General features: G+C 33.5%; 1 long non-coding RNA gene across 1 annotated transcript in view; it reads right to left on the bottom strand.

The window, feature by feature from the left end:
- Positions 1–6880: 6880 nt before the first annotated feature.
- LOC149137784 (uncharacterized) overlaps positions 6881–21614 on the bottom strand; it is a 26574-nt gene continuing 11840 nt past the window's right edge. The window contains exons 2-3 of the long non-coding RNA XR_016243568.1: positions 7960–7992; positions 6881–6991 (exon numbers count right to left, since the gene is read on the bottom strand). This is a non-coding gene — a long non-coding RNA (uncharacterized LOC149137784). The remainder of the gene's footprint in view (positions 6992–7959; positions 7993–21614) is intronic.

The raw sequence follows: 21614 nt of genomic DNA, 5'->3' as shown, positions 1-21614 counted from the left end.
TCTTGCATTTCATTCTAAATTAATTATCAGCTGCTTTTCATCTTCAAAAATATTTTAAACTGGCAACGAGTTTTTCATAGGCAATTGCTTAATTTCTATATGAACTATATCTATACCGTCTTATGAACTATCTTCATAATATTCAAATACTTCGATAAGTAAACCGAGAACAGGGACATTTGCCACGGCCCTGTAACCTTTTTCAGCTCCACAAAATTATCTGCGCAGGAAGGATTATATTTTTCTAAACAGTTACGTAATCACTGCTTGTTACATCATGCCATACCTCATTAATATTTTCCAATGAATTCTTTATGATAAAGTTCTTCTAAGGTCCGAAAGATTAATTGTTTTCTCCTACCTTTTTCATATGTTGGTACAAGAGTTTCTCGAATGTAGTAGGCATTGAATGTAGCTGTTATCCTTTGGTCTGTTGACAGCACCAACGAAGTAATCAGTGTTAAAATTCAATATTTTTATATAATTCACCACGAGTATGTGAATGATCTTGAACTTAGTGGAAAATCATAAAAGCGAATTAAATATATATATTTATTAACTTTTGAACTAATAACAGAAGCAATTCTCGAACCACAAAAGAGGGGAAAATAATCCAGTATATGCTCATGAGGGTTTTCTGACCGATAAATCAGTATAGAACATAATTCTCGCAGCATTTCGATCCCAAAGTTGTTTGATGTCTTTTAGTTACCACCTACAATTCCACCCCCACCCAAAATGTATTTTGAAGGATTATTTGCAACTTCAAACACAGCTTATAGTTTTTTTTCTATTTTTTTTTCAAGTTAATTTCATTAAGCATTTATTTCCAAAATAACCGCATGCTATCAACATACATAATTTATTCATCATATAACCGCTGTCGTCAATAAATTTTTCAATTAACCGAGATATCTTGCTGCTGCATACTCGTCTGTCTTTTTACTTTTCCCTATTTCAGATTTTAGCAGAGAAGGAAATTTATTTGACGAAGAGAGAAAGCTCGTAACCCATATTCAAAGCGCTAAATGATCATCTAACACATTTTTAGGGTAGAAATATTGCTAGTGGCGATTAATCGATCATCTAATACATTTCTAAACTTGTTGAAACATCTAAAACTTCCAGAAAATGCTTAGAAAGTTTCAGATTCAGTTTAGTTTTCTTTCCGTTTTCTTTAAACTGCTTCAGATAGGTTAACAGGTTTTATAGCATCTGTTTTGAATAGAATATTGGCTCAAACGAATGCATTTTTTACTGAAAAATTCGATCCAAAATAAAAAAATCATTCCATTTCAATCATTTCAACTATTCTGCTTATTGTTGCTTGGATTTCGATGATGAACCAGCAATTTCTCTTCCTCTTTTATAAATTTTCGGATTTCAATAATAACTTGTTCTTTATTGATATCGACTTTGTGATTTTTTTTTTTTTTTTTTTTTTTTTACCTATGTGGTGAATTTACATTTTTACTACCTTTGAAAGTCTGCACGTAAAAATATGTTCTTGTATATATGCGCGTACGTGTATGCATATGTGTACAATCGTGTGTTCGCGTGCGACTGCGTCTGAGGTTGTAGCATACATACATGCATGCATATATATACCTACATATATACATACATACATACATACATACATATATATATATATATATATATATATATATATATATATATATATATATATATATATATATATATATATGTATGTATATATATGTATATATATATATATATATATATATATAAATATATGCATAAATACAGATATGGATAGAGACATAGATAGACAGACAGACTGGCAGATAGATAGATTGATAGATAGATAGATAGATAGATAGATAGATAGATAGATAGATAGATAGATAGATAGATAGATAAATTTAGACGTAGCAAGATATTTAGGATGCTTAGCATATATACTTGGGTGGATACAAAGCAGTTAGACTTAGCTTTGTAATTTTCACTAAGTATCTTTACAAATATCTACATGCGTTATGAACTATTAAGGGTTAGAGCATTATGTATATATTGTGGAAAAAATAAATGTCATCAGTATAAACCTATCAGCCACATAGAATTAATTGACGGGCGAGGAACGATTAATCACTTTTCTCACCGATTTTAGAACTTTTGTTGATATACATACAAGCATATTCACGCTGTATATAGAAATATATGCGTATATATATACACACACATATACATGCGTATACATACGTACAGATATATATATATATATATATATATATATATATATATATATATATGTATATATATATATATATATATATATATATATATATATATATATATATATATATATATATATATATATATATATATAGTGAGAATTTACAAAACAAAACAACAAAAACGAAGATGAGTGTGTAAACAACAAACAGGTGTATTAGTTTAACACTCGGGAAGTGAGAAAGTCTCGTACTTTTCGAGCTGACGCTCTTCGACAGAAAGGAACACAGAAACAGGGAGAGAAAATCGAAGAAGGTTTAGTGGCTAGCGATCTATATATACATATATACATATACAGAGAGAGAGAGAGAGAGAGAGAGAGAGAGAGAGAGACTGGGGAGGTAATTATGCGGATAAACAAATTAAATATAACAGTTTGGGTTTAATATACAAAATATGTATATATGAAATACATGCAAAAATGAAAGAAAGCAAAGCCTGTAGATATCTATATTTCCATAAACCCATTCAATCATTACAATATATCAACGTCCTGTCCATTCACCCCAAATTTACCCTTAACAATATGGTCATAGGCATTTCTAGCAGAATCTCCAACTTATCAGCAAGTGAAAACATTTTTAACAAACATGCCCCGTATTATAAGCTCTTCAGATCAGTGGTTTATGTGAAAAGATGTTATACTTAAAATAAAAATTGCACATCTCTTCTAATATCAAACCTGGACCCACCAGACTTTCTTCCGCTCAATAATAATCAATCAGCCACCACCCCCAAAATAGAAAAACTTCCTACGCATCGCACTCGACAGCCCTACCAACCACTTCGAAGCTATAATGACTACAAGCCTCTTTATCTGGATCCGCCCACTATAACCACGCACTCTAAGTCCTCTAAGGGTGAGATCTTATAGTTTGCACCATTTTTCTCCCTCCAAGTTAAATCCCTATCTAAACTTTTCATTAAAAGAACTAGAAATGTAGTTCACAGCATAAGATGCATAGAAGGTGTTTGTAAAGACATGAACATGACATACATTGGGAGACATCTAGGAGCATTGCGGAACGACTAAATGAGCATTTGAGACAATATGACGACAAAAAACAGTCCTCCATACTCTACCAACATGCCAAGGACCAACAATGGAAGCAACCTGGGTTAACTTGACATCCGCATCTTATCCAAGCACCCAAAGGACCCAACACTCAGACAAATACGGGAGTATGTCCTCATAAATGAACCTTCCCCAATACTAAATAGGAAATATGCACAGTAGATATCATACCCACATACCCACAGTTTACACAGGTAGAGTAGAATAGTTAGTGGGCTGTTATGTAGATAGATGTATGTATGTGTGTGGGGTGTGTATGTATACATATGTATATGCACATGTATATAAGAATATGGATATGAAAGTAAACAGATCAACATACAGACGGATAAGTACATAGGATATATGAACAGAAAACACACATACGCACACATACCCAAATGAAGACGGAAATACATGACCATATATACACACACACTTTAATTCACACAAGGACACATATGGAGACACACGTCCACACATATGGAGATACACTCCATATATACAAACACAGTACATAATTGCAAAACAAACACACACACTCAGACATGCACACACAAGGAAATAGGGGTACACACACACATATACAAACACACACACAAACAAACAAAAAGAAACGCAGTGTGAATAACGGACAGAGTCAAAACTATTAAAGAGTTTGCAAGACGCAACGAAAATTTTATAAAAATAAAAAAGAAATAAGTGGAAATTTTAACGGTGCGTGTGTTAAATTATAAGGCACTAAAATAGAATGACTCTCCCCAGACACAACAGAATATGCTTCAACACACGAACTCACATAAAGAATCTTACAAACCAAATCCCAAAACGATATATATATATATATATATATATATATATATATATATATATATATATATATATATATATGCATATATATGTATATATATATATATATATATATGTATATATATATATATATATATATATATATATATATATATATATATATATATATATATATATATATATATATATATATATATATATGCATATATATACATACATATATATATATGTATATATAAAACTCGTATATATAAAGTATATATGCGTACTTTAACATATACATACATATACATAAATAAACATAAATACATAAATACATATATGTACATTTAAGTGTACATACACAAATATCCATACATGCATACAAATGAGTCAATTATTATTGTTATTATACATGAGGAGATGTGTATGTATGTATGTATGTATGTGCGGGTGGGTAGTTTAGCTTAATCGGTCAAAGCATCGTGACGCGTAATCACGGGGATGTGAGTTCGAGTCCACAGCTAGCCACCTACACTTTTCTCTGCAAAATAGGGGTAGTTTATCCTGTTCAGGCTATATTATTAGCATTATTCTGCGATTGAGAATTTAAAATCATTTCTTTAACTTTCTAAGACATCTCAACGCTTCTAAAAGCAAACTTCGTTTGTTTATTTACGTTTGTCGTAATTTTAATTTAATAATAATTGAATATTAATTTGATTAATATCTATTTAAACCAGTGGCTTAGCATATTGAAAAATCTGAAGATTCAGAAAAATCATATTACATACATATAAGAGGGATGACCACTAGGTGGACATCCAATATGCTAGATGTAGACCCCATATGATCTGACCACTAAGAAAAGATTGTTCTCAAGAAAATTCACCAAACGCTAAATTTTATTGAGAACAATCTTTTTCTAGTGGTCAGACCATATGATGGTGCAGATATACTTGATGGTAAAAAGTAACTGCTTCATTACTTCATTATATATGAATTGCAGGATCTTTCGCACGTCGAATACAGTGTCTTGTGGTATTTAGTCAGTGTCCTTTTGGTTCTCAGTTCAAAGCTCACCCCCGGGCTCAACTTTACCAGCATTCTTCCCAGTAAAGTACAAGTACCAGGATTTGATATAATCAACTCTACATTTCCTCAAAATTTGAGTCTTTGTGACCATGCTAGAAATCGATACTAAAAGACAATTCTTTGAAATTTTGTTCTTTGTCTTTCATATTCCAAGAAGTAGAATTATAGCTGTATTCTCATTTCCATTAATTACAATACACTATATAAAGTCATGCAACCGCTGAAAGATTGTGCCAAGAATGATCCTACTGTAATTTTGGCACTGCGTATATCTAATTTCTTCACCACTTAATGAAGTTTATTAAATAAACTCCGATAATTTCAGATGAAGACGCTACAACTTATTTTAATAACTATGTTCAGTAATAGTGAAGTTGTGTTATTTAAAAGGAAGACTATACTATCACTTTGAACAGCTAGCTTTTCAAGAGGACAAAGGTCACATTTTGTATTCAAGACGATTATACTTCATCTTTGCGATATAGACAAAATCGATATATGTCCGATACATATTGTACTTTGTTATGTATCAATAGTGATTAAATGTCAAGTTTGTTGTTAATATTTGTATTTAATTTAGGAATATTCAATACAGAACATTCTACAGAAATATAAATACTAACTATCGATATCATAATATCCAAATACTTGTACTGAAAATTAGATATTTCATCAATATCTAACAGCATTTTACTTTAGAATGCTTTAATTTACGCCCCACATTTCATTGTTTTAAATTTCTATGTTAATATACACGAAAATATAATCACTGTTTTAGCAGAAAACAAAACTAAACAACAAGAAATTTCAAATATTAATGGAAATCGAATTATGCGCATTTTCATTACTGTTCCTTTTTGTAAAGCAAAGCTGTTTATCTTTTATAATAATCTGGCATTTAAGGATAACGTTTAGTTTAATCAATAACTCCACATGACTTTTATGAAACTTTAGATGCTATACTGAGAAGGTTATCAGATTACATGGACTGTTTTTACCGTTGTTAATGAAATAAAATAATTTAGCTTCCCCTATTCTTTCTTAAAATACTGAATAATGTGATAAAAATTTAATTTTCATTACAAATTGTATTTTATTCTCAAAATTTTCTTAATTTTATCGAAGGTTGATTCACAGTGGATTAATTATCTCTCATATCCTCGTGCATGCACTGCTGATCATCAGCTAACCGAGGTCTGGTTGTATGTTAAAGATCGCTTTACACCTCATTCACTATATCTTCCGCACAGTTTCTGTCTACCATACATCACTTGGAAGACGTTAATTGGCTCTACGTATAGAAGGTAATTATCATTGCAAAGCGAACTTCTTCAGCACACGGCTATACATGAAGGGCTTGAGCTTTTACGAGATCAAATGCCCATGGAAAGTCGAAAAGATAAAACTTTTACAGTCCTATGAAATTACACAGCAGTCTTCATTTGGACCCATATGAAAATGAAAACCTGTAAAAGATTGTGCATTCTGCACTCAAATACCAATGCATAGTAGTAGTAGTAGTAGTAGTAGTAGTAGTAGTAGCAGCAACAGCAGCAGCAGCAGCAGCAGTAGTAGTAGTAGTAGTAGTAGCAGCAGCAGTAGTAGTAGTAGTAGTAGTAGTAGTAGTAGTAGCAGTAGTAGTAGTAGTAGCAGCAGCAGCAGCAGCAGCAGCAGCAGCAGTAGTAGTAGTAGTAGTAGTAGTAGTAGTAGTAGTAGTAGTAGTAGTAGTAGTAGTTTGTCTCATTGTGTGTTTCTTGTTCATTCGGTAGCAGCTGTCACTGATAATGTTGATTGTAACTGGTGAATGATGGATGATAATTAAATCAAGTATAATATTTTACAAAACAAAATAAAATACTTAAAAATATTATTGGTTAAAGGTTAATTAGAATTTGTTATTGGTGGAAAGTTAATTAAAATAAGCTAATGCGATACAACTTATTGAAGTACCTGGCACGAGTAAGGACCTGATCAACTTGTATCAATCGAAAGCTTTCAATAAGATTGACCACCAATACATGGAAGCTGTCTTCATAGCAGCTCCATATAGACCTGTTTCAATTCCATTTTCTATAGGTAGATCGCCAACGTGTACAATGATATCTAATTGGTGTTCGATAAATGGCTACCTACTGGAACTATCCAATATCGCTCGCTTGTTCCGACAAAGTGGCCCGCTCTTGTCGCTTTTGCATGTACTGATTCTTGAACCACTGCTACAGAAATTAGACATTGAAGATCATCCTGCACAAACCAGGATATAGAAAACTTGTATTGAAAATTGCAGATGGCATCCCTGTAATAATGTTGGCATCGCTCTAAGTCACATCGTGATGTGACAGGAACCACAATTAACTAGGAAAAGTTGGTGATCCTGTAGCTCAGCACCTTCAGAGGCAGGTCTATGTCGTCCAACAGCGTCATGGAGTGCTAGGAAGATCGTTTAAATTGCTCGGGGTTTTTTGGTTTTAATAAAATTGTTTCTTTACTTCATAGTAGCTTGCTAAAAGAGTATATTTTGCCAACATATTACATCTACAATATCTGCAATGTGTTTTAGATTTAGTCACTAGGTACTTCACACAACCACTTAATAAACGCTGGCGTCTTAAGCCATTCCTTTCGGAATTTTCTCTCGTATAACTTTGTTTTTCTTTGCTCATTATACTGTAGTGGGAAACAAGGAAATAAATTGAATGATTGATAAAAATATAAAATTGAAAACACAACTGTTGGCGTAGTAGTTAAGAGCTCGGGATACTAACCTCAAAATTCCGAGTTCTATTCCCGGCACTGACCTGAATAATAATAATAATAATAATAATAATAATAATAATAATAATAATAATAATAATAATAATACAATCAAAACCGCTGACAAATGGTATAAACACCATCCTGAAGCTGTGACTGAGGGAGAAAATGTATCGATTCTCTGAGACTACCCCGTACATACCGAAAAAACTATAAAAGCTAATAAACCGGATATTGTTATAAAAGATCAGACGAAGAAGAAGAGTTTATTAATTAACATGGGTATTCCTTCCGATCATAATATAGCGGAGAAAGAATTTGACAAGATCAGTAAATATAAAGACTTACTAATAGAAATTGAAAAAATGTGGCATCTCAATGCGACTACCGTATCAGTGATTGTAGGATCTCTAGGAATGATAAAAAAAGGTACTGAAACCTATTTGAAAATGATACCAGGCTTACCATCCGTACAGGAAGTGCAAAAAATCGTGTTAACTGGAACGACTCATATACTGAGGAGAGCATTACCGCTGTGAAAACAACATCATCTTTTTTAAATACATATTTTACCTGTGAATTTGCGTGTGTAAACTGGGAATGCATACAATGAGCTTCTCTGCCCTATGTGTACGGAAAACACTCGGCGGAAATGGAAGAAAATTTGAAGAAAGAAGAAAAAAAACAGCATAATAATAATAATAATAATAATAATAATAATAATAATAATAATAATAATAATAATAATAATAATAATAATAATAAATAAATAAATAAAAGCAACATTGAAAAATACCTTAGGAATGAGAACCCAGGTTCGAAATTTCCCCCAAGACACCTGATGAAGGCTGGAGGGTATATCAACAAACAAGAGGAGGACAAATATCTGTCAATTGTTAATAATGTACATAATTCCTCATCTCTTAAATATAGAACTGTATTGTGGAAATGTGATGATCAGAGAGAAATGCTAAAAAAATGCTAAATAAAATTTTAAACCTGCTATTTTCCCTGCTAAATGCTAGATTCAAAAATGTTCTGCTAAATGCTAAACGCTAGATTTAGCATCAAATATGTTAAATTGGCAACCCTGATCAGTTCCGTAAGATTTTTGATGTGTTCTTTATTGAGACATGTGCGTATGTACCCTTATATATTAATCAGTGGTAAAAAAATGTATTGGGGTCGACTTGTTCGACTAAACCTTGAAGGCGGTACCCCAGCATGGTCCCAGTCAAGTGATTGAAACAAGTAAAAGATAACTTCGAGTACGCGTACACATTTACACATACCCACACACATGCTTGACCGCTAAATCTACAAGATTTTTTTATTCTCTCTCTGTTTATTTCCTCATATTCCTTTCTGTTGAAGAGCGTAGACTCGAAACGTAAAAGGCTTTTTCATTTTCCTGAACGTCAAACTAATATACCTGGTTGTTGTTCATACACCTGTCTTCGTATTTTGCTTTACTGTGAATTTCAACTATATACAATAACAACAACAACAACAATCATAATAATGATGATAATGATGATGGTGATGATGATGATGATGATGATGATGATGATGATGATGATGATGATGATGATAATAATAATAATAATAATAATAATAATAATAATAATAATAATAATGATAATAATGATGCATGTGCCTCGTGTACCCTTATCAGACGGGTAGTCATGATGGGTATACTGGGCTTCGTATATTTTACCAGTGTCACTTTGATGGCATGCACTGCTCTCTCACCCAATAATAATAATAATAATAATAATAATAATAATAATAATAATAATAATAATAATAATAATAATAAGTAACAACAAAAGAATGAGACCTCGATATCAGATAAATAAAGGATTATTTGCATATGTTACAATTTCGAAACACCGAGTACTAGAATGACAACTTTTTACTGTTTGTTCTAAATTATATATATATATATTATCAAAGAATATATATATTATCAAAGAATATATATATTATCAAAGAATATATATATTATCAAAGAAGTGTGTACATACGAGAACTGTTTATAATGATGGACAAAATTATACTAACAATTTTCTTCAATCCGTTACAAAATATAGATATGAAACAATAAAAAATGTTATATACTTAAATGTATATAGAATACATATTTACCCAAAAGCAATCATCCATTCAAAACTGGCTTATTTATTTGCACAATTACTAAATGAAACAAATTCTAACACATACCACAAGATCAACACAAAAGCTCTGCCAGAACCTAAAATAGATATCAGAGTTGAATGTCTACCAAAGTGTCAATGCTATATAACTCTCAAAGTCCACATAGGGTAATTTGTTTATCAACTCCATGCGTCGTCATTAATCCTGCGTAAAGTGAATTACATAAAATTAACAGATGTACTTTAGGTTCCATTTTGATTTAAATATCAACAAATTAGCGTCTTACTTTTATGCAACAAAGGTAATTCGGTGCCACATCGTTCAATTGCTCAAGAGATAAACATTATAGTAAATTCACTCAGTTTAATATAGTGGAGTTTTATTTCCCCATTACAAAACGTATACTTTTAAAAGCTTTAACGTGTAGTAGTTCATTCACTGAAATTAGTGATAACGTTATAAACTTTCTAGCGAATATCCGAAAACTATTACGTCCCCATGACAATTGTTTATAGGTCAAATGTATCAATGAACTATGAGCAGAAATTTTTATAGTTTTCACTACTATCATTTAGAGTTAGATCTTCATTGAGCTGAGATTCTGATCATATTATACCCATCTAATGGACTTACCTTAGCTTCAGAAGAACGAATACTTTTACTGTGTTTAGTCTTCACATTAGAGTGAAGATTAACATTTGCTTCAAATAAGGCAAAATCGAATTTGAACTACTTAGAATATAAAGACGGATACTTGTCAAACGCTTTGTCCTGCGTGCTAACGACTCTGCCAGCTCCGCCAGCTTGGCGTCTTAATAATCAGATGTTGACACAAGGCTATCAAGTTTGAGGGGAGGGGTAAATCGATTACATTGACCCCAGTTTAAAACTGGCACTTCTTTTATCGACCTCGAAAGGATGAAAAGCAAAGTCAACCTAGGCGGAATTTAAACTCAGAACGTACGATGACAGACGAAACGCCGCTAGACATTTTACACGGTGTGCTAACTATTCTAACAGCTCACTGCCTTAATAATAATAATAATAATAATAATAATAATAATAATAATAATAATAATAAGAGGGTTAATAGTTTTGAAGGAATGTATATGATACATATACATTTCATCTCATGCGTATTTACAGTCATGTCACGAGTGGAAGTTAAAAGGTAACTCTGAATGAGAATCTACTAGCAGAATCAGAATCTCTGGGTGATTTAAGAAATGGGTGCGTGAGGAGAAGGTGGCATTACGAAAAGAGAAGCCAATTTACTGAGTGTTTTCACAAGAAACACAGAAGCTGGCTGGATCCGAATCATGGAGATGGTTGCAGAATGGGTATTTGAAGAAAGAGACCAAAGAGATAATCTTTGTAGCCCGAGAACAGGCTTTGAGAACATATTCAGGTCAAGTACTCTATTAACTACACGTCAGAGTAGCTATTGTGGAAAAAATGTGAGCAGGTGACTGAAAGTGTATATCACATTATCAATGGCTGCTCACAATTAGCACAAAAAGTGTACAGATGACGACATAACAAGGTCACTCTTAGGGTTTACTGGAAACTTTACAAGAAATACGATTTTCTCTGCATAGATAAGTGATATGATCACATTCCACAGGCATTGATTGAGAATAAGCAAATGAAGATCTGTGGGACATGACCATTTTTACAGACTGGCCTGTAGAGTATAATTGCCCCGATATCCTAATTTTGCACAAAGATATACATGAATGCATCAACATAGACATCGCTGTTCCCGCTGATTAGAATGTTGAAATCTCTGAAAGAGTGAAAGTAAACAAATACCAGGATTTGGCGATCTGCGTATGGGAACTACATCAAGCAAGTCAAAACTGTCCCTTTTGTTATCAGCGCATTCTGAACAATTTCAAAGAATTTGAATGCAATACCTGAGTGATTGCACAAATGGTTGAGGTGTCTGGAATGACTCATGTGATAAGGATAGTGTTGCGCCACTGAGCTGCGAGCAAGAACTGTGGCATAATTACACACAAGCCTGCTATAAAAGATGGCAACTATAGTAAAATTAATAATCCTTTCTACTAAAGGCACATGGCTTGAAATCTGTAGAGAGGGGACTAGTTGATCGCATCGACCCCAGTGTTTCACTGGTACTTATTTTATCGACCTCGAAATCTTAATGACAAAAATCAAACTAAACACAGATGAAAAACAAACAAAAAAAAAATACTAAAACGTCTCTGACAACATTTCTTCTGATGCTCTACTGTTTCTGCCAATCTGACAACAAAAACAAATTCCACTAACATTGATAATGAGTTACTGGAGTCAAATTTGCATAGCTGGTTAATTACAGGTTACTGACAATTCATTGTACTTTAGCCATGATGCTTTCTTACAAAATTTTGACTGACATGCTACTTCGTCATTATTTCTCTGTTGATAACTATTTAAGAAGTCGATACAAGATTCTGCGGTGTTCTGTAATTCAAAACATGTTTTAAAGTCAGACAATCTTCCCTTGCCGTCTCCGTGCTTTCTATAATGTTTGGATCGCGTTCATAAGAGATTGATAGCACTAGTAATTTCGCTAGTTTATTGTTTTTGTTGTATTCTCATGCCAAGTATAATACAACAGATTTATGAAATAAATGCATTTAAATAGTAGCCATTATCAGACATTTGGATTACATTATCCAATGTATCCCTATTGTGTGGCTTGTTCGATCGCTGGTCATCTCTTATCATAGAAACGTACCTATGGTAAAAGAGGTTTCCACCATGATCATCCCACTTTCTTATTCAGACAGAATATACTATCCCAGCTGTGGCTATTTTCTGATATAGTATAACTTATACTACGTTATCCAATGTGCCCTTTGTTTTACAGGTGTGACTTTTTCACCCAGGGTCATTCCTGATCATGTAGACGAACGTATGTTGAAAGGAGCTCCAACCTTGATAATTTTAACTTCTACTTAGACAATATACACATGGCTACAAGTCATCCAATGCAATTTTGTTTCAGTTGAAAGGGTTGGTTTAGGGAATATTTCGTTTCTATTTCTAGTCTAACTAACAAACTTGTAAAAGCTCCTTTGCTAGTGAGCAAAGTTAAGTTTAACTTCAAACGAAACAAGCAAACGTTGGTGTGGAATACATATTTTATGAAGTTCGTTTGCTACATATGTAGTTGAGTTTATGTGTTCATGAATGAGACTAAATCATCATGTCTTCATTGAAGGATGCCATCAGTGCCTCTGCTTATAGATTCTCTATATTTCTGGTGTAAGATTTTAAACTCTATATGGATGACGCCTGTGTGCAGAAAGTTCATGGAGAAACTTAGGAACATTTGAATTTGAAAGTGTTGGTATAAATTACAGTAAGGAGGTCAAACCTTGCAGGACACAAAAGTATAGCGAATACGGGTTAGAGGGAGCCGTCTCAAAATTCGTTGCTTTTTACCATAAGACGTAAATTTGGAAATTTGAGGAAGACGATGAACAGTAAACAATACGTCTACTATATACGAATAACGGAACCCTACGCTATTCCCCTACACCAACTTGATACTAGTATTTCCTATATCAACTTAATAGTTAAGGACATTTTGGGCTTTTTTTTGTGTGCAACCCAATTTCGCGAAAATGAGGTAGATTTATTGCAGTTTGGATGTATTGTTAATCTAATTTCAATCATACTTACTTATGACTAGAGGAGAGGGCTCTCTTTTCTTTCTGCTCTACAGATAATGATGATCTGAAACTAGCTTTCAATATATTTAATCCTAGTTTTATTATGCTTTTTTATCAACTTTAATATTCTGATATTTCAGTCTCCTCTGTGTGTGTGCAAGCGTCTTTTGCATGTTTGCTGAAAGTACAGGCGTTTTTTAAAGCAATTTCCAATATTGTGTATCCTTTGCATTACATAAGCTAGTTAGTGTAAAACATAGATTCATTTTGATTTACATTTTGGGAGAATTCTTTCACTTGTTATATATCTCTTTATGTATGTATGTATGTATGTATGTATTTATGTATGTATGTATGTATGTATGTATCTATCTATCTATCTATCTATCTATCTATCTATCTGTCTACCAATCTGTTTGTCTATCTATATATCTATTTATCTATCTATCTCTATAAGTATGTGTGTGTGCTTGTATATATATATGTGTGTGTGTGTGTGTGTGTGTATGTGTGTGAGAGTGTGTGTATGTGTGTGCTTGTGTTTATGTACGTATATAAATTAATCTGTTTCCTTTTAATTATTCCTTTTTGTCTTTTGTATTTTTGTCTGCCTGCTTGTCGGTCTGTCTAGCAATCTATCGATTAACCTATCTATCTGTCTGTCTTTTTATCTGTCAGTAATCTTTCTCTCTGTCTCTCTCCTTCTCTTTTTGTTTCTATATTGCGCACATATTCTCATATTTAAATGTACGTAACTCTATGTGCATATTGTTTGCATATAGCGTGTACACGATTGTGCATTTACTTGCACATATATTGATAAATAGATATATTAGAATATTAGAAAGAGAAAGCAAGAGAAAGATATGTACCATAGAGGTGACAGCTTGTCTGAAATATCCTTTTATTTCTTCGTTGAACCCACTCTTATACGTGTTCGATAAATGCCAGGCTTATAAAATCAGATCTTCTATATACGAGACCATTCATCATATTTTCTTTGTGAATGGACTTGAAGTGTTATTATTTCGCTATTGACCAGTTGAAAACAGCTGGGTCTCATCATTATTCGTAATCGGTTAAACTTGATGGAATTTAAATCTGTACTCCTAGAAATGCTTTGTCATAGATGCTTTACAGAGATGGCTTTAAATGGCATTCTTGGATGTGACGAAGATGCTCATAAATTATGACAAAATTATTATAATTTCATACTAAGTCACTTAACTAGATATTATCGTGAGTTGAAAATGAGATTTTATGTAATTTGCTTCTTTCTCAGAAGCAAGGAACATTACTGTTTTAATATTAGTCATTGTGGAGCCTCTCCATAGTCGTTTGAGCTGCCAAGAATAGTATTAAATTTCCCTCAAACCACATGCAACTGTCTTAAAGGAAATAAAGTCATACTGTGTAATGCATCATTAGATTGCACTCTGTCTGAAAATAAAAGATGGGGCTGCCATATTTGGTATGCCATTAGTCGTAGGTCTGCTCAACCATAGCCGACCTGAGTTTAAAAATCTCATTTAATATTCGTTTCAAATTTTGAAACAAAGCTGGCAATTTTGGGGTAAGGGCCAAGTCGATTACACCGACCCAAATCTCAACGGGTACTTGTTTTATCGACCCCGAAAGGTGAAATGCAAAGTCGACTCCGGAGGGATTAAAATGTCATTTAATATTGACTGATATCGAGAATCAAAATACCAACTGAGGATGAAACACTCTGAGATATGGTTTAAAAATCGAGTCACAACAATATAACATTGTTTCCTAAAATAGGCATAAAGCAGCATATTTGGGGGAAGGAATATAATTGAAATTATTAACTCCAACATGGGACTATGGATTACTTTATAGCTTCTAAAAGATAAAAGGCAAAATAGGCATTGGATGGATTTGAACTCGGAGTGCAAATAGGTGTAACTAAATACTGGAACGTATTTTGTTAGGCAATCTACAGATTTTGCCATTCGCGTATTCTGATTATAATATGGAGTAAGTAATATAAAAGCATAACCCGAGTACAGTATTTTGTTTCTTTATCATCTGGGATCAATGAACAAATAGAAATTATAGTTTTTGTGGTTTAACTTCAAAATATTAGCAGACTTACGAACGTAGATATTCCAACTGTAACCATTCCACTCATATTTTCTACACTCATGCATCTAAGTCTGTAGAATCTAATGTATCCTTCTACCTATGATGCAGTAGCGTGTGATTTGAGGGAAATTTATCTACAGGTCGTGAAACCAAGAAAAGAATCTCTTATAAGCTCGCATTTCTATCTAATCTATATTTTTGCATCAATTTTCTATTTTCTGTTTTTGAATATATTTCCTACTTTCCATCTATTTTGTCTTGTAGTTATGTTATGTCTTTTTATATATTATATTTCTTTGTTTCTATGTCCTCTCTTCTATCTGTTTTCTCAGATGTAAAGTTTAAATTCCATCAACGCTTAAATTTTAATGTACTTTCCCCTCTAATGCAAATAACAAGAAAAGAATTCAATTCAGTCGAATTCTATAAAGTCAACATATTATTCAAATTAAGAATAGCACCACAGCTGGATGTATACAGCAGTTCATAGGGCAAAATAAAGAGAAGATAATTATCCATGACAATAATAATGAATACCATAAGCAACCGACTCATTGACATATCACTAAGTAAAAAAAATCAAATCATAATAATATAATGTAAGACACAATGAAGTCTTCCAGGTGACTTGATCTGAAATTATGTAGTAAACCGAATTAATTACATCGTAATAAAATCACGATATCGATTCTAAGCATACATATACTCTCATTCTTGTTATACTATGGAATAATAATAATATACACTAAGCTTCAAAATAAATATTTTGTGGCACGTTTACTACTAAGTCACTGACCCTGCGGAGATGTTGCAGAATTGTGACACTGAACAGGTTGTATAACGAAAATTCTTTTTTTTTCATTTTACATCATTTAATAGCAAATATTCCAAAATTTGAAAAAATTTGAAAGGAAAATGTATATTCATTTTATTATTAACTACGTGTTGGCGTAAAGACACTTGTAATAAAGACAGATGTATATTGTAGCATAATGAATGAAACCAAATGTATTGGACAGATAATATGATAAAATGAATGATTCACTAATGCTTATCATGGATATCTGAGTTGTTGAGACTTTATTTAAATAATTGGAGACATATTTATCGATAGAATTGATGGGGTCATTGTAGATCTGCTAAACATTTGATTTAACATTACTGATGTTAGTTAGCGGAGTAGGCTTTTCCTACTCTTAAAATTGACTTACTGCTAAGTGAATTTAGCCATATGGGAATTAAATGTAATAGCCTTGGATAAAATGCAGCACCAGTAAAATAATACGAATTCAGTATTCATTTAAGTAATAAATAAGTGCTATTGAAAATTTCAAAGTGTATGGGGGATATATGTCAGAGTATAATGAGCATTATGAATATTAATGTAGTTAAGTCATGTACACGAGTAGACACCACCACCATCATCATCATCATCATCATCATCATCATCATCATCATCATCATCATCATCATCATCATCATCATCATCATCATCAATAGCACCAGCATAGCATTGACTACTGATATGGTCAGTCGCGTTTTCAAATCGTTCTTCAAGGCGCTGAATTCTAACAATTTAAAACAGCGTGAAAGAATCATTTTTTAATATGTTTCATTTCAATACCGAAGGTTGAATCTAGACCCATACACAGCCATGTTGAAAACAAAAGATTTCTTTTGCGGTAAAATTCGATTCTTTTTCTGTTTTTTTACTTCTATATTATCTATAGACATGTACTTTCTATTATAAGCCACAATTTGTGTGCAAGGGGATAGTCGATTACCTCAAGCCTAGTGTTCAACTGATATCTATTTTATCGAACCTGAAATGATGAAAGACAAAGTCGAGGACGATGGAATTTAAACTCATAACGTAAACCTGAAGAAATGCTTAGCATTTTGTCCAGTGCAGTAGCAATTCCACTAGCTTGCGGCCTTATGTCCACATACATATATCAAATGCTGAGGAGTATTGCCCACGGAAAGAAAAACCATAGTGGTAAACATATCTCCACAGAGTTTAAACAAAATAACTCGAGGCAACATTTTGCAACAAATCTAATGCACCTTGGAGATGGAGAATATTGACATTTATGAAGCGCCATTGACATTTACTCACGATGGCAGGCACGACGATATGCTTAGAAAATCAACTACAAAGCAACACACGGGCGCGCACGTGCACCCTTTCCTACTTCTCTTTTTATTTCTAACAACCGCATGCACGTACACACAAAAAGGCTTCGTTAAATAAAAGTAACGACAGATATTTAAACTAATGTGGTGCATTATTCAAACGAAAGCAAGACAACTTGACAGAATTAGGTGAAAAGCAGAAGTGGCTGTGTGGTAAGTTGCTTGCTTACCAACCACATGGTTCCGGGTTCAGTCCCACTGTGTGACACCTTGGGCAAGTGTCTTCTACTATAGCCTCGGGCCGACCAAAGCCTTGTGAGTGGATTTGGTAGACGGAAACTCAAAAAAGCCCGTCGTATATATGTATATATACATATATGTATGTGTGTTTGTGTGTCTGTGGTTGTCCCCCTACCATCACATGACAACCGATGCTGGTGCGTTTATGTCCCCGTAACTTAATGGTTCGGCAAAAAGAGACCGATAGAATAAGTACTAGGCTTACAAAGAATAAGTCCTGGGGTCGATTTTCTCGACTAAAGGCGGTGCTCCAGCATGGCCGCAGTCAAATGACTGAAACAAGTAAAAGAGTAAAAGAGTAAAGAGTAAAGAGAGATGATTTTATAACCAAAGCTGTTAAACAAATGAGAGAAAGAAGGTAAGTGGCCTACTTTCATTTCCCAAGTCATTAAGGTTTTTTCTTGATCCTTCGAAAGAGCAGGCAGAGGTAGAGTTGGTTAACATGTGGAGTAAGATCTACAAAGGATGACGAAAGGCAAGTTAGATAAGTTCATTATCGACATGCAAGTCTTCATGACCTCAAATTGTGCTGTGTATAGGGTGCCGTATGAAAAAGATTCACAAATCATTGAAGGCAGAAAACTCATCTGCTACACGAGAATAATGATAATTTACAAGTTTTTGTTCTGGAAGAATTGGAAAAGCTCAAAGAAGAGAAGCTTCAACATCAATGGTGGACTGCAAAGTTTGCCGTTACTAGGCGCCACTGCACGTGGTACCGGAAGTGTTGAATGATACCACATTGTCATTATGTTCAGAATCTAACGAGAAGGCTAAAGGAAACCCTTTCTACAACTGCGCTATACTCTTGTAATATTGAAGACGTGATGAAAAGTAAGCATAGGTGACAGACTAGTGGGAATAGAGTGCAAGAGAAGACAACAAGAATTAGCAAAAAGGGTAAGGAAGAGGTATGAGGAGAATCTCACCTCTCACGTCGAAATGAAGTTCATATTTCTCAAAAGAAAGGCAAAGTTAACAGGACTACTAAATAAATTGAGAGAAGAGAATGGAGACTGCCATTTGTAGATGGAAGAAATGGATCCCGTATTCATTGAATAGCTAACTCTCAGAATTCTTGTAAAAACTACAGTCTCTTAGCTACTTTCTTACATTTATATGCAGGGTGATTGAGGTGTCATTGTTCAGTTTGATACTAAAGATATTCACGGAAACCTTTGAATATAGTTGTCTGAAGGAGGTGTAGCAGGCAATTTTCGTGGTCTGTCACACCTCTTTCTTACCTTTTTTTAAATGTAGCTAGTGTGACCCTTCCCGTCTGTGCATGTGTGTGCTTTTGTATTTGTGCGTGTGTATGTTTGCGTGAGTGTATGTGTGCGTGTGTGTGAAGTTACCGTAAATGTGTTCATATTTTACTTCAGTATTAAGTTTTGTAATAATTTTATATCTATTTTGCTCTGTAATCAAATCTATATAATAAAAAATTCAAATTCTGTTTGTGTGTTCCTTACTTGTAGACTAGACTTCGCATTGTCATGATAAAATGTTTTGACCGAGGTACTTTTTAGACATAAGCCTTTTTATCTGAGAAAAAATTAGAGAGAATCCAATTCCGAGAAGCTTCAAAACAAGAATTTCACTCGTTCAGAGATTTAGAAATAAAAATTTTCTATTTAATTTTACACGTTATTATACCAAAATATTACCCAAAAAAAGTCGCTATTTCTGACGATAAATGAATGAATCGCAAAGAACGAAGGAACATGTTTTTTCAAAATAAATGCACATGAACACACACACACACACACACACACACACACACACACACACACACACACACACATACACACACACACACACACATACACGCACGCACTCACACACGCACACGCACACACACACACACACAAAGAACGCGCATACGCGTAGGAAAATGTGTGCACACTTAGGTACATACCCATACATATAACACTTATTCAAAAAGACATTTCTTAAGCACTAACACATATGCATGTGGTCACATAACAGGCAGACACTGAAACATAAGCTCGGGCATATACACTCACATGCATGGACACGAACACAAACGTACATGTGGATACACCTACGTACACGTACACTCATTGAGTTCTGTAGAAAAAAAACACATACAGAATAGCAAAAATTTATGAATATCGTGCGTGCTCATTAACTCTCGTTCTGTCTCGGAAATCACGCTCTGTCTTCTTACGTATCGTTCTGTCTGCCTCACTATCTCCCTCTACCTCTATCTATTGATACTTTTCTTTCTCTCTCTCATTCTCTTTTCTCTCATATAGACAGAGATATCAATAAACTTATAAAGTATGCACACACACACACACACACACACGTACATATAAATGTGCATACATATGAGTGTGTGTGTGTGTGTGTGTGTGTGTGTGTGTGTGTGTGTGTGTGTGCGTGTGTGTGTGTAGTGCACATACCAGTAAACTCGCCTGCTATGCTGTACTGGGAAAACAATTATAGAATCCGTTCGCTTTTTGCGGGAGTTTGCATGAAAATGGATAATGATTAATCAGAGCATTTTATTAATCCTGTCAAATATAGAGTATGAAACTTCAATCCTTAATTATTTCGAAAACATGCAAACTTAAATCATAAAATATATACTCATTCTACCCACCCCAACCTGCTAAACTTACTGTCCTTGTGTCAAAATTTGAAACTAATTACCAATACTGAGTGATTAAAACAATTTATTTTAATATTATTATCTTGACTGTAAGAGTGGCAGAGATAGTAAAAAGCGGAGCATAATTAATTTCGTCGATTAACGACAGAGTTCAAATCACTGTATTTTATCCCACCGATGTCTGCAGGAAATAACTATTATATTCTAATTGACTTTAGTACCTCCAACTATGTATGTATAAGAACAAACATATTATGTGATAGAAACTGGGAAAGGTCAAAGGGTCACCAATTGATTGGGGTACACCAAAAGCCAAATCAGGAGCTTAATATGTATGTATGTATGAATGTATGTATGGCATAACAGCAATGTAACTCAGTACTACGTTACTTAAATTTCGTTACTGCAGGACAGGTTCACTCCGTCAGTTTCTTTCGTTTCATATATATAAGATTAAATAAATGGAGTTATACTCATGTGTTAAATGATTTCTTTTATTTCCGACATATGTTTCGAAGATTACAATTGGTTCATTCCAAAGGAATGAGTGATGTTGAGAAAGATGTAATCTTCTCTCCAGGGAAACACATAAAATCAACTTAACCGTAAGACATTATTACCGAATGTGACAACTGCGAGT

Source organism: Octopus bimaculoides, chromosome 1 (assembly GCF_046866305.1).
Source record: "Octopus bimaculoides isolate indiv1 chromosome 1, ASM4686630v1, whole genome shotgun sequence".
NCBI classification, from domain to species: domain Eukaryota; kingdom Metazoa; phylum Mollusca; class Cephalopoda; order Octopoda; family Octopodidae; genus Octopus; species Octopus bimaculoides.
This window is presented reverse-complemented; position numbering and strand designations above follow the sequence as displayed.